The sequence below is a fragment of the Psammomys obesus genome, unplaced genomic scaffold (assembly GCF_907164565.1).
Source record: "Psammomys obesus unplaced genomic scaffold, mPsaObe1.curated_primary_1811, whole genome shotgun sequence".
NCBI classification, from domain to species: domain Eukaryota; kingdom Metazoa; phylum Chordata; class Mammalia; order Rodentia; family Muridae; genus Psammomys; species Psammomys obesus.
This window is the reverse complement of record NW_026591086.1, coordinates 18,291,042-18,305,578: the sequence shown is the minus strand read 5'-3', so window position 1 is coordinate 18,305,578 and position 14,537 is coordinate 18,291,042. Positions and strand designations below refer to the sequence as shown.

The following is a 14,537-nucleotide window of genomic DNA, read 5'->3' as shown; positions in this document are numbered from 1 at the left end:
TCCCCACCCCCCAAAGAAGGAGCAGTCCTGTTAGGCCACAGAGGAGAGCTTTGCAGCCAGTCCTGAAGATACCTGATAAAACAGGATCAGATGAATGGGGAGGAGGTCCCCCCTATCAGTGGACTTGGAAAGGGGCAGGGTGGAGATGAGGGAGGGAGGGAGGGACTGGGAGGGAATGAGGGATCAGGACATGGCTGGGATACAGAGTTAATAAAATGTAACTGATAAGAAAAAAAAAAAAGAAAAAAAAAGAAAAAAAATCAACCTTAGGTTACACAGCTCCTAATTAAGAACTACTAGCAAATGAGAGGCGCACCTAAAGTTAAGGAGAAGTAAAGTGGAATCCAGTAGAAATATTAGATTTGAGGAGACTTATGGAAGCATTTGTTTCGTATAATATGTATTCATCCATTGTCAAGCAGATAGTATAACCATGGCCAATTCAGAACAGAATTATCCCTCAAGACTGGAAAGATTGACAACTGCAATATTGAAAGCTGGCCTTCAGTTACAGTGGCAAACATGGTGGAAAGAGGAGGCTAGGACTATAAAACAATGACATAGAGCTAGAGTTTTTAATATTTCCCAAGATTAGTTGTTAGGTGAAGGTCAATATACTGAGCTACAAAGGCAGTTTGGATTTCATGATCACACCTTAGTACTATGTCATTTAGTAGCTTTAATTCTTGGGAAATAGTAAAAATCAGGAAAGAGGTCTGAATCATTAACTAAAATTATACAAGGCTCTCAAAAAAAAAAAAAAAAAAACCTTTCACTGCTTTTTGTTTGTTTGTTTTTTGCAAATATTAACTTCAGCTAAATAGAATTGTATCAGATTCACAAATCAGATTAACGTAAACCAAATCTTTGGCATTTGAAAAATGATAATTCAGAATGCAAAAGTTGATCAGACTTTTAAATACAAGATAAGCACCATTAGATGAAAGATTTAGAAATACAGCTGACATCTGATCTCACATTTATGATGTTACTCTGATAGGAGAAGTAATTTCTAAAAATTTTAAGAAAAATTAAAACAGCAGATTTTTTAATTGTGAAGGGATTATAGGCAAGGCATTCCTAGAAATATTTTCTTTCTAGTGATGATTAAAAAAGAAAGCCCAAGACTTCTGGAGTACGCAAGAGGTGTTAGAAAGACCAGCATTGGAATAATAGATGCTGATCAATAAGGGACAGACAGGGTAACCCTTTGCCCTCAAGAAATGCCCTAGGGGATCTGCTGCTGACCCTGGTATCAAATTTGATTCACTTGTTCCCTGTCAGCATTAAAGAAAGTCATCCACAGAATAATTAAAAGATTTAATGCGTGATGTTAAGAAAAATAAACAAACAAACAAACAAACAAAAACACTTCTCTGAATGTAATCAAGGACAGAACAGCTTCAGTAGATAAAATAAAATTTTCAGGAAAAGACAGGAAAACTACTATCTTGACAAACTGTTATACATGATCGGAAACCAAAGCTAAAAATAAAAACAAAAGGCACAGAAATTGAATGTGTACTAGACATAGGAGCAGATGTATCACTAATTTCACCAAAATCATGACACCCAGATTGACCTCTTTAGGAGGTAAATACTCAGCTTCTAGGGATTGGAACTTTATTTCATGTAAAACAAAGTACAAGATGGGTCAATTATATGGGACCAGAAAGACAAATAGAAAAAATTAAAGCCATGTGTGGCTAATATACCAATGAATTCATGGGGACATATTTATTACAGCAATGGAAAACACAAATTAATATTTCTCCAGTCTCAGAAACAAACCATAAAAAATGAAAGCATCTGAGAAAAATACTAAAAGGTATTATCACGAACATTCACAGACTGCTCAGGTTGTACATAAGCAGGACTCAACAGCTGTTGGTATTTCAAAGATGCCAACTGTCTTACCTTTGAAATGGCTACCTTTTAAATGACAAGCCTTTATTGGTGGAACAATATCCAATGACAAAAAGAAAATGTCACAGGTACTAGGACAGCTGATAAAGGAGTAGCTAAATGCTCAACACATTGAAAAATCTACCAGCACACGGAATTTCCCTTTGTTTGTTATAAAAAAGAAATCAGGGAAATGAAAGTTGCTAACAGGTTTATGAGCCATAAATAAGATGATTTAGGCAATGGACTATTTGTAGCCTGAAATCTCATTGCCTTCTTTATTACCTAAGTCAGGGTCTTTGATGATAATTGATTTAAAAGATTGAATAGAAAATGCCTCTGAAAGGTCCTACCCTGCAGGGTATCAAGGCAGATGCTGAGACTTATAGCCAAACTTTGGGCAGAGTGCAGGGAATCTTATGAAAGCAGGGGGAGATAGTAAGACCTGGAGAGGACAGGTGCTGCCCAAGCAGAACAACAGAACCAAAAAATCTGGGCATAGGGGACTTTTTTGAGACTAATACTCAAACCAAGGACCATTCATAGAGATAACCTAGAACCCCTGCACAGATGTAGCCTATGGCAGTTCAGTGTCCAAGTAGGTTCCATAGTAATGGGAATAGGAACTATCTCTAACATGAACTGATTGGTCTGCTCTTTTATCACCTCCCCATGAGGGGCAGAGCAGCCTTACCAGGCCACAGAGGAAAACAATGCAGCCACTCCTGATGAGACCAGATAGACTAGGATCAGAAGGAAGTTGATGAAGACCTCCCCTATCAGTGGAGGAGGGGCATGGGTGGAGAAGTGCGAGGGAAGATGGGATTGAGATGGGAGGAGGGAGGGAGCTACAGGGGGGATACAAAGTGAATAAACTGTAATTAATAAAAATTTAAAAATATAAAAAAACAGAAAAAAGAAAATGTGCTAGAAGCCTCAGAATTTCATAAAAAAAAAAAAATCATGTGAACAGCAAAGGTTTAAAGAAAGATTATTTTCTAACACTTGGCAACAAGCCTTAGAAATTAGTTAGTAATGTCTTACTTGTTCTTTGTACAACCTAACTCCGTTACCTGCAGGAAGCAAAATTAAAAAATATGCACCATAACACAGATACATATTAAGGATTTCAATAGGCAACTGTTTTTAGTTCTGAAAAGACTGATTCTCTAATTGCATATTTATTAGATGTTATGGTTAATATGCGGATACCTGAATGAATGGAGAATCACAGTGCTCCAGCACATATCTCTCATAAAATGAAACAGGTTTTTGTAAAGCACAACAAACGCATATTATAGGTATATCATATATCACACTCTCGTAGAGGACCAGCAGTTACAGAAAGATTAATTGCACTTTAAAGGATATGCCAAATAAACAGACAGGGGTAATAAACCTCCACCCAGAGATGGATTACATAATGTTTTATTACCTTTAAAATTTTTAATGTAATGAGAAAGGAGCAACAGCTGCAGGAGACACTGAATAGCAGATGTGTTGACCTCAGGATGGAAATTGGGATATGTGTTATGTTGGCGAAGAGGTTTGTTAATCGTTTCCACAGGAGAAGAAAAGCTGTGGATACCATCAAAATTGAAAAAACTATTAGGTTCCAACAAGAGAGATCTCCTGACTAAGAAGACACAATAGTTCATCAGACAGCTTGGTCATTTAGTCCAAATTAACATAAAGAAAAAAGCTTTCCTCTGCCATAAAAAGAATATTTTTGTGGTTTGGTATTAAAAACACAGTTAAAATACATAATTTTTGGTTCTGTTGCTCTCCTTGTGGGGTTCCTGTCCTCTCCAGATCTTTCTTAATATTTCCCACTTCTTTCATAAAATCCCATGCACTCTGCCCAACAGTTGGCCATGAGTCTCAGCATCTGCTTTGATAGTCTGCAGAGCAGAGCCTTTTAGAGGCTCTCTGTGGCAGGTTCTTAACTTGTTTCCTGTTTTCTTCTTCTTCTGTTGTCCATCCTCTTTGCCTTTCAGGATGGGAATTGATCATTATAGTCAGAGTCCTCCCTCTTGATTAGTTACTTTAGATGTACAGATTTTAGTAGGTTTATCCTATATTGTATATCTATATGAATGAGTATATACCGTGTGTGTCTTTCTGCTTCTGGGACAGCTCACTCAGGATGATTCTGTCCAGGTCTCACCATTTACCTGTAAATTTCATGATTTCCTTATTTTTCATTGCTGAGTAATATTCCATTGTGTAGATGTACCAAAATTTCTGTATCCATCAGTGGGGTCTTTCCAGAGACTCATACTCCAACCAAGTACCATGCATGGAGATAACCTAGAACCTCTGCACAGATCCCATGGCAGTTCAGTATCCAAGTGGGTTCCATAGTAATAGGAACAGGGACTGTCCCTGACATAAACTGAATAGTCTGCTCTCTGATCACCTCCCCCTGAGGGGGAGCAACCTTACCAGGCCACAGAGGAAGACAATGCAGCCACTCCTGATGAGATCTGATAGACTAAGATCAGAAGGAAAGAGAGGAGGACCTCCCCTATCAGTGGTCTTGTGGAGTGGCATGCATGAAGTAGGGGGAGGGAAGGTGGGATTAGGAGGGGAAGAGGGAGGGGTTTATGGGGGGATACAAAGTGAATAAAGTGTAAGTAATAAAAGTTTAAAAAAAGAAGAAAATACATATTTTTTTTAAAGTAAAGGGTTGCTGTAGTTCAATCTTGTTTTCTAAATTTCAGGGAGATATAGTGATTTGTAGCTAAGGAAATATTTGAGCAGGACTGTGCTGCCCACATCCCAGCAGAAACAGGTGAATCTCTCTAATTTAGTTGTTTTCTAAATTCTAGAGTTACTGTGAACAAGGTACTTGAGGCACACTTTTTACCACCGATGGACAAAACTAAGATACAGCTCCTAAATGGTATGTTTGCACACTAGAGAAATCACATTGTGTATTTACAGATTATTATTATATTTCTTTTTTAAAAGAAGAACTTTACAACATTACTAGAAGGCAGGTAATTCCCAGTGGGCACAGCTTTTGTGACTGCCAGTAAGCTCAACTTCCTGGATGCAAACTTGACCAGTATTGAACCAGATGATACCCTAATTATAGATATCATATTGGTTGATAAATTGGCAGCATAAGACTCTTCTTAAATTAAAGAGGGCCCACCAACATTCTCCTGTTTGCTTCCATTGCAAACATATTCCACATCTGGACAGTAAATGTTGCATGGAGAACCTTATACTCAGTCATTGCCAACCACCTGTGGTCATAAGGGTTATCCTAACTCTGCTTTGGGCAGAGTTCAGGGAATCATATGAAAAAAGGGGTAGATAGTAAGACCTGAAGAGGACAAGAGTGCCATATGGAGAGCAACAGAACCAAAATATCAGGGCACAGGGGTCTTTTATGAGACTGATACTAACCCAAGGTCCATTCATGGATATAACCTAGAACCCATGCTCAGATGTAGCCCATGGCAGCTCAGTATCCAAGTGGTTTTCCTAGTAAGGGGAATAGGGATTGTCTCTGACATAAACTCAGTGGCTCATTCTTTGACCCCCTCCCCCAGAGGGAGGAGCAGCCTTGCCAGGCTACAGAGGAGGTCATTGCAGCCAGTCCTGATGAGACCTGATAAGCTAGGGTCATATGGAAGGGGAGGAGGACCTCCCCCTTGGAGGACTTGGAGAGGGAAATGGGAGGAGATGAGGGAATGAAGGCAAGTTTGGGAGGGACTGAGGGAAAGGACTACAGCTGGGATACAAAGTAAATAAAATGTAATTAATGTAAAAAATAAAAATTTAATTAAATAGAAAAAGGAAAAAAAAAGAAATAGCAAAATTTAACCAAGACATCAAATTTAATGTAGCTCCTGAAGACAAGGAAGACAAAATGTCTGAAAATAATGAAACAGTAAATAAATTGGCATCTCAGAGAAAACTTGTCTTAAAAATCCAAAAATAAAAACCCTAGAATATTAAAGTTTGCCAGAAAATGAATTCTGCATAAATAAGCAAGTATGATAGATTACACATTTGAAAAACTTGAAAGATTACCCCTAACACTAAAAAGTAGAGGAAAATAGAGAAACATAATTAATCTAGGAAAACCCTATGAGAATAACTATTATAAGGAATTCATAGTCAGGCAGTGGTTTATGGCTTTCACTTGGGAGGCAGAGGCAGGCATGTAATAATTACAGTGATTTAAATTCAAAAGCCATTTGCAATAGGCAGGCTGAAAGGCAAAGTGAATGTCCTTTGTGATCTAAAAATACTCTTAAACCTAGAATTTATATATAAAAGAAAGGGGAATATAGGTATATTTATCCAAATATACAAAGCCATATTTAGTTTCAATTTTTCAAGTTGTTTTTTTTTTAAATATCAATTGAAAGGTAATAGTTTCTTCCCCCCTAGAATGATATAACCTGCCAAAAAGAAACCCTTCTGCCATCTCAGAGTTAGGGTTAAGACTGGGTTTTGCTTATATTTCCAGGAATACAAAAGCATCCAAATAAGCCATGTGGATACCACTGGACAAATGAAACATCTGAAGAAAAAGGATAGATGAGTAAATTGGTCAAGAGGTATCACCCGCATCTTGCTGTCCTCTATAGACTTAAATGGCAAATTGTCTTTATTGGTCTCATTCCAATTAAAAATTAAAGCTGGCTTTTTTGTTGGAGAGTATCTCTCCCTTATTGAAACCCAGGTAAGGTTTTTAACAAGAAATCCAAAAATCTCTGTCTCATATCACAAGAGCCATCTGTTACAGGACAGAGGAAAAGAAAAATTATGAGACTATTGTACTACCAATAATCCCATAATCATTTGGTTTTCAGCTGACTTTTAAAAACTTTTCTTAAGGTATAAATATTATCTCAAAACCTGTAAGGTTGTTGTGTATATATAAACTGTTTGTCATGACACTAGCAGTCAAACAGCACTAACTAATTCTAAAAATAAGCCTCACCTAGCCTCCTGCACTTGCTTTTTGAAGCAAAGTAGAAACAAAGTTTGTGTACCTTGGGTGTACTTGATGGACTGTGGTCCTCAAAACTTCTGATCTATTGAATATGGCATTTAAATTATTTATGTTTTCTATCATTCCTAATAGTAACCTTGAGTTCTCCAAGAAGATGATGGGGAGCTACAAATCCACTTGGATCATGGTAAAACTAACAAAGGAAAAAAAAAACTGCCCCATGCCTCTTCTGCCACAGGGTTTGCCACAAACAGTGGACACTTGTGGGTTAACTGCTATGTTCTATCTAGCCAGGACTGCCACTTAACTGACAAACAAAAAGATCAGCTTTGGATTACAAACTGCTGAAAACCCTCACACTTCTGAGCTCATAGGAGAGTGACACAAACTTTGTCCAGAACTTTGAACTCAAAAATACTTAATCCTAAAACTGCCAAGTACAATCAAGCTGGACATCGTGGAAAGCTTGGTAGAAATACCTTCATTATTGCAAATAATTTTACTGTGTTAGTTAAAATCTTTTCTTTTTACTTAGACGAAAAGGGGGAAATTTGCCTAATATTTGATCACACTGTGAAACCTGAGATTGTGTTGTTTACACGAAAAACCTGTTTCTAATTGTGGCATGGCTCAGTCCTCGCATGTGTATTTAATCCAAGAGCTTTCTGCTTAAACAGGATTAAATAAAGTTAACCACAGATCAAGAGGTGGAACAATCAATCAACTGACAGGGAGTAAACACAGGGAAAAAACAAACACAGATAGAAAAAATGGACAGTGAATGGAAAGCCTTAGGATAGTCAGTTGTAAATGTAATGTTTCCATTCCACCCCTCTCCTCAGGGTCCAGAAACCTTGAAGAAGAGGAGGCAGAAGGACTTCCAGAGCCAGAAGGAATGGATAACGCCAAAGGAAACATGATCTAAACACATCAGTACAGATGTACATATAAACTCACAGAGAAGGTGGCATCATGCACAGAGCCTGCACCAGTCTTCATGAACTGAAGTCTCAGCACTGACAAGTACTTAAGTCCCCATCCCTAACCTAGAAGCTATCATCAATTGATAACCTTAGAAAAATGAAAATTGTTCTTATTGTGCAGTGGAGTTTACGGGGGATACAAACCATTCCTGTGATCCTCACTGCTCCAGGGATCCTAGGCAGGTATCCGTCCATAAGGGCAAAGTATCAGAAGTCATGGGTGTGTGTGTGTGTGTGTGTTTGTGTGTGTGCGTGTGTGTGTGTGTTTGTGTGTGTGTGTGTGCGTGTGTGTGTGTGTGTGTGTGTGTGTGTGTGTGTTGTGTGTTGGGGTCAGTACAACAGAATAACTTCTCAGGACCACCTTCAGCAAGATTTCTCAACTTGTGGGTGAACAAGAGCTATATATTATTCGTGAGGTATATACTATTGGCTGAGGCTTGAGGTGCCAGGAATTCTTTACATTCCAGGAATTCCAGATACTGTTGGGCAAGGGCTTGCTCTGGCATAAACCAGGTGACAAGCTCTCTGATCACCTCCACTGGAGGGATCAGCCTTGCCAGTCCACAGAGGAATACAATGCAGCCAGTCCTGATGAGACCTGATATATTAGGGTCAAATAGAAAGGAAGAAAGACCTCCCCATCAATGTACTAGGGGAGGAACATAGGGGGTGAAGAGGGAGGGAGGGTAGGACTGGGAGAAGATGAGGGAGGGGGACACAGTCAGGATACAGAGTGAATAAATTGTAATAAATGATAATAATGAAAAAATATGAAACAAGAAAAAAGAAAAAAAAATTCAACTATCTGAAAAAAATTCAGAATATATATAATTTTATTCAAATTCATATTTATCCTTTGAGGCAAAAGCTAAATATATTGTATGTGAATCTTTTAAAATGAAAGGAAGTTATTATCACTGTTAATCCATTTTGTGATTAATTTTGTTTGCATCAATAAGTTACAGAAGTCTTTTACCTTGACTGGGGGTTAACAACCACATTTATGTCAAGAGGTAATTTAGTTACAAAACATTCTCATTAGATACTCAAAGCAAAGTTTATCCACTGGTAGTGATATCACAGTCCATCATGGATAACCCTCACAAATAATAGCCTTCCAATTAAATTATAATCTTTTTAAATAGAATTTTAGTATTATGACCATATTGGACATGGTAAATAAACTTATATATCTGTATCTATTAAGTATGATTCTGTCAGTAACCGGAGTTTACTGACTTGTTGATATCACCTCCTTAAAATGAATCTCTGTATTCCAATGATGATGATAATGAGAATGATTGCTACAGTAATAGGATGTACATCTGAGTTACTCTTTGTTCGTGGCTGGTATGACATTACCCATTTTACCAAATAATAAGTAAATATTCAAATATTACATAAATACTCAAAAAAACCGGAATCGCTTAAAATTAGTGCAAAATTTTGTAAGTGCTAATTATTTAATCATTGACATTTTACAGAATTCTTAGTTCTTCAATTTTAACAAAATAGTTTACAATATCTAAATATAATGGTGTGCCGTTCTTCATTAGTGTTTTCGCATTGTAAGTATTTAATAAAACTTTAAATGAAGTAAGTTGAAATGAACATAACCTTAATGAGAAATCATGCAAAGTCTAATACACATACATACATACATACATACACAAGAAACACACACACACACACATTTAAACACACAAATTGTGAAGGGTTCTTGGAGAAATAAGTCTTTATCTTACTCACTGAAAACCTCATATATAAAATTAGGCAAATGACTCATCTTTTGTAGGATAAAAAATAGTATTAAGTGCCTACTATTGACCATTTTATATATATGACTGCTGAGGATCAAACCCAAATTCATATGTTATTTTCCAGCTTATAATTCTGGAGTTAGCAAAACCCTATGTCTCCAGCTAGTAACAGGGTTATTTTCTTTTTTCTTTTATTTTTAATTTTTTATTTAACTTTTATTAATTACACTTTATTCATTCTGTATCCCCCCATAAGCCCCTCCCTCCTCCCCTCCCAGTCCCACCCTTCCCCCCCTTTCTGCATGGATGCCCCTCCCCAAGTCCAGTGATAGGGGAGGTCCTCCTCTCCTTCTTTCTGATCTTAGTCTATCAGTTCTCATCAGAAGTGGCTGCGTTGTCAAGGTTCTAGGTTATCTCCATGAATAGTCTTTGGTTGGAGTATGAGTCTCTGGGAAGGTCCCTGTGTTCAAATTTTCTTGTTCTGTTGCTCTCCTTGTGGAGTTCCTGTCCTCTCCAGCTCTTACTATTTCCCACTTCTTACATAGAATTCCATTCACTCTGCCCGACAGTTGGCCATTGGGCTCAGCATCTGCTTTGATAGTCTGCACAGCAGAGGCTTTCAGAGGCCCTCTGTGGCAGGTTCCTAGGTTGTTTCCTGAATTCTTCTTCTGGCTTTCAGAGGCCCTCTTTGGCAGGTTCCTAGGTTGTTTCCTGTTTTCTTCTTCTGATGTCCATCCTCTTTGCCTTTCAGGATGGGGATTGAACATTTTAGTTAGGGTCCTCTCTTTTGCTTAGTTTGTTTAGATGTACAAATTTTAGTGGGTTTATCCTATGTTGTATGTTTATATGAGTGAGTATATACTGTATGTGTCTTTTTGCTTCTGGGACAACTCACTCAGGATGATCCTTTCCATTTCCCACCAACAGGGATATTTTCTATGTTGAACTCAAAATGGTTACCCTATTTGTTTAGTTTACTATATCTGCAGGATTTATCAATAGAAGTAATAATATCCATCATTTTTACTGTAATGAATTAATCCATAAAAGCAATTTTCATGATTATAATTACCAATTTTTTGACTGTGAGCTCCTAAAGGATCTTATTTTGTAAGATCAAGGACTAATTGGCATGCTACAGATGAATTCTGGAGATGTAAATATGCTGAAAGGGACCAAACTGAGATAAAGCATCACATAACCCTGAAAGTGATAATGGAGGTGAAAGGGGGAAACCATAATGTTCTTTTTTTTTTCTTCATTATTTTTTTGGTCTACTTTAAAAAAATATTTTGTAAACAGTAACTGAAAACCTATATAAATTTTGGCACCTTTATTTCTGTTTTGAGAAACCTGAAAGAGAATTAAAATAGTATTTTATCCTCATTCTGTTGTCTAACATTCAGTTATTAGCTTACCTAACAAATTAATTAAAAAGCTAGAAAACTGCCCAACTTCAATAGCGAAGTAGATATGAGATATGAAAAAATGGTGACCTCAGGTCCCTAAACTCTCTTTAGTGTCCATAATAATAATAAACATCAGGTATAACTTCCTTTAACCAGTAAATGGGATTGGATTCTAAGCGTTTTAAAATGTATTTGTCTATGATTATTGTGTGTTTCAGTAAAAACTGTACAAGCATAATGTCGAACTCAAAACGAGAGCAGTATGTTTCAGTGATGTGTACCTCAATATTCAGTTTAAGATGTGTGCAGCATCCGCCATGTGATTTGTTTGGATAACAGAAAGCACCATTCCAGCAATAAAACGCAGATCTGAACAAAACAACTCTTTGCTGCCCACTTTGTAGACTTACAGATACTACGATACATTTCTTGCTGGAATAAGTCTTATTAATATTAAGCAAAAGGATTGGCGGTTTCTTCCACATATAAATTGTTTGTGTTCTTAATGTTACATTCACATGTGTAATGCATCAAAATAATCTATAAAATATTATTAAATTAGTAAAATTACCATTTGCTGAAAGGTGAAGAAAGAATTATAAGACAAATCAAAGGATAAAACTAAATGTTTTTCTCACCTCAAACTATTTTTACTTTAAATCAAAACTCATCTATAGTTTGTAAAAAGCAAAGAACTGTCATCATTGTGTTCTTGACTTTAGGAGGGCGTGAATTTAGTGCTAAGAATCAAATTTTCCACAATTTCTAATTTAAACATTTGAATAACCATGTGGCTGTTAATGGAAATTCTCATTTTACTTTTCCATCTATAACATCAATGCCAATTCTGCTACCCTTATCAGTTAAACATTCCAACTTTTATCAGCTGGGGAAGCAATTTCAAGTAGAAGCAAGGAAAGTTTCTCAAAAGAGGAACTGAAGTTAAAAGAAAAGTCACCCTCACTCGCCAATGGCCTTCTTCTCCTGCTGCTGCCTTACAGAAATGTTTAACTACCGACAATCCTTTGCCGGATGAGAGGATGAGACCATTGTCCAGGACACTGGCCCTCATCTAAATCAGGACTATGCCAGAGATGTATAATTTGGTGTGTATGCTCAAGCCTTAATGCTTCAAGGTACAGACCTTTTAGACTCTGTGGCTGTTACAATGGGGCCAAAGAGAAGAACAGTGAATTTTTTTATTTTTATTTTAAATTATTTTTATTTATTTATTTATTTTAGGATTTTTGAAGAGAGTTGAGGAAGTCTCAAAATAACAAAAGATCTGGTCACTGTTGCAAAGTTGGTTGATTTAAAGGAAAATACAAAAACTTCGGAATTAAACTTTTTTTTTTTTTTTTTTTTTTTTTTTCAGAATGTTGCCAATAACACAAATGAAGAGGCCAGGGATTGCACTACCACTGCTACTGTTCTAGCACATTCTGTTGCTTAGGAGGGTTTTGAGAAGATCAGCAAGGGGCTAATACAGTGAAAATCCGGAGAGGTGTGATGTTGGCTGTTGATGCTGTAATCACTCAGTTTAAAAAACAATCTAAACCAGTCACAATGCCTGAAGAAATTGCTCAGGTTGCGACAATTTCCGCAAATGGAGACAAAGTATTGGAAACATCATTTCTGATACAATAAAGGGAATGAATGGAAGAAAGGGTGACATCACAATGAAAGAAAAACCTCGAATGATCAATTAGAAATTATGGAAGACATGGAATCTGATCGAGTATGTATTTTTTTAACAGATCAAAAAGTCAAAAGTGTGAATTTCAAGATGCCTAAGTTCTGTTGAGTGAAAAGAAGATCTCTAGTGTACGGTCCCGTTGTACCTGCTCTTGAAATTGCCAATGCACATTGGAAGTCCTTGGTCATAAGCGCTGAAGATGTTCATGAAGAAGCTCTAAGGGCACTGGTTTTGAACAGGCTAAAGTTGGTCTTCAGGTTGTAGCAGTCAAAGCTCCAGGGTTTGGGGACAATAGGAAGAAGCAGCTTAAAGATATGGTTCTTGCTATTGTTGGTGTGGTATTTGGAGAAGCAGGGTTGAATTTAATCTTGAAGATGTTCAAGCTCATTACCTAGGAAAAGTTGGAGAGGTCACTGTCACCAAAGGTGAAGCCATGCATTGAAAGGAAAAGGTGATGAAGCTCAAGAAATCACTGAGCAGCTAGACATCACAACTAGTGGATGTGAAAAGGAGAAGCTGAATGAACACCTTGCTAAACTTTCAGATGGAGCAGCTCTGCTGAAGGCGGAGGGACACGTGACATTGAAGTGAATGAGAAGAAAGACAGGGTCACGGATGCTCTCAGTGCTACAAGAACGGCTGTTGAAGGAGGCGTTGTTCTTGGAATGGGATGTGCTCTGCTTCTGTGTATCCTAGCCTTGGAGTCACTAAAGCCTGCTAATGAAGATAAGAACATAGATACTGAAATTATCAAAAGAGCACTCAAAATTTCTGCAATGACTATGTGGGTGTTGAAGGATTTTTGATAGTTGAGAAGGTTTTGCAGAGTTCCTCAGAGGTTGTTTATGATGCTATGCTTGGAGATTTGTAAACATGGCGGAAAAGGGAATCATTGATCCAACAATGTGTTATTGGATGCTGCATGGGTGGCCTTTTTGCTAATTACAGCAGAAGCTGTAGTAACAGAAATTCCTAAAGAAAAGAAGGACCCTGGAATGGGTTCAGTGGGTATAATGAGACAGGTTATGGGAGGTGCCATGTTCTAATTCCTAGAAGAGTGCTTTGTCCTTATCAATGAACTATGACAGGGTGCTCAAGGCAGGTTCCTCACTGATAACTCTGGAGAATTCACCTGAAGAAAATTACTGGAGAAACGGCTGGTTGATCACTGCAACCATCAGTGACTGGTTTCCATCGACAATATATAATAGTTTACGCTGTCATTGATCATGCCTAAGATAATTTATTTTGTATTTTTGAATACAGACATTTGTACATTCCTGATACTGGATAAAAGAACCACATACCATTGTCCCGCTTTCAACTCACATCACTGAGGCATTTCTTCTCTTCAGTTACCATCAGGATTGTAGAGTTATATCACTACAAGAGAAGTTCAGAAGCAGCCCTTCTGTGAAAAGTGAGATACATGCACCCACAACCAAACCAGCCAAGATAAATGATAAAAGATTATCTTTTTATAGGAATTATAATAAAATTGGAAACTTCACAGTGAACATTTTTTGTTTACCAGTTATTAAAAAATGTCCTTATATATTTTCAAAGGAAAGCAGAATATTTACTTGTGTTTTTATATCTATGTATTGACATTTTAAAATACCTGTTATGTTTGGAAACATTTTGCTGAATCTTCTGATTAATTTTATCATTCTTTGCTGTTTTTGATCATGGAATTCTTTTACCAACTCATGATGAAAGTTCATACTTAAAGCTCTGCCCCAGTATGCTAAGAAAACATAGAACATGTGTGAGAAAATTTGAAACTTTTAGCATTAAATGGAAAAG

The 14,537-nt window shown here is 37.1% G+C and overlaps 1 pseudogene; it reads left to right on the top strand.

Moving 5' to 3' along the window:
• The first annotated feature begins 12,075 nt into the window (after nucleotides 1–12,075).
• Nucleotides 12,076–13,777, top strand: LOC129678982 (60 kDa heat shock protein, mitochondrial-like; annotated as a pseudogene).
• Nucleotides 13,778–14,537: the final 760 nt, after the last annotated feature.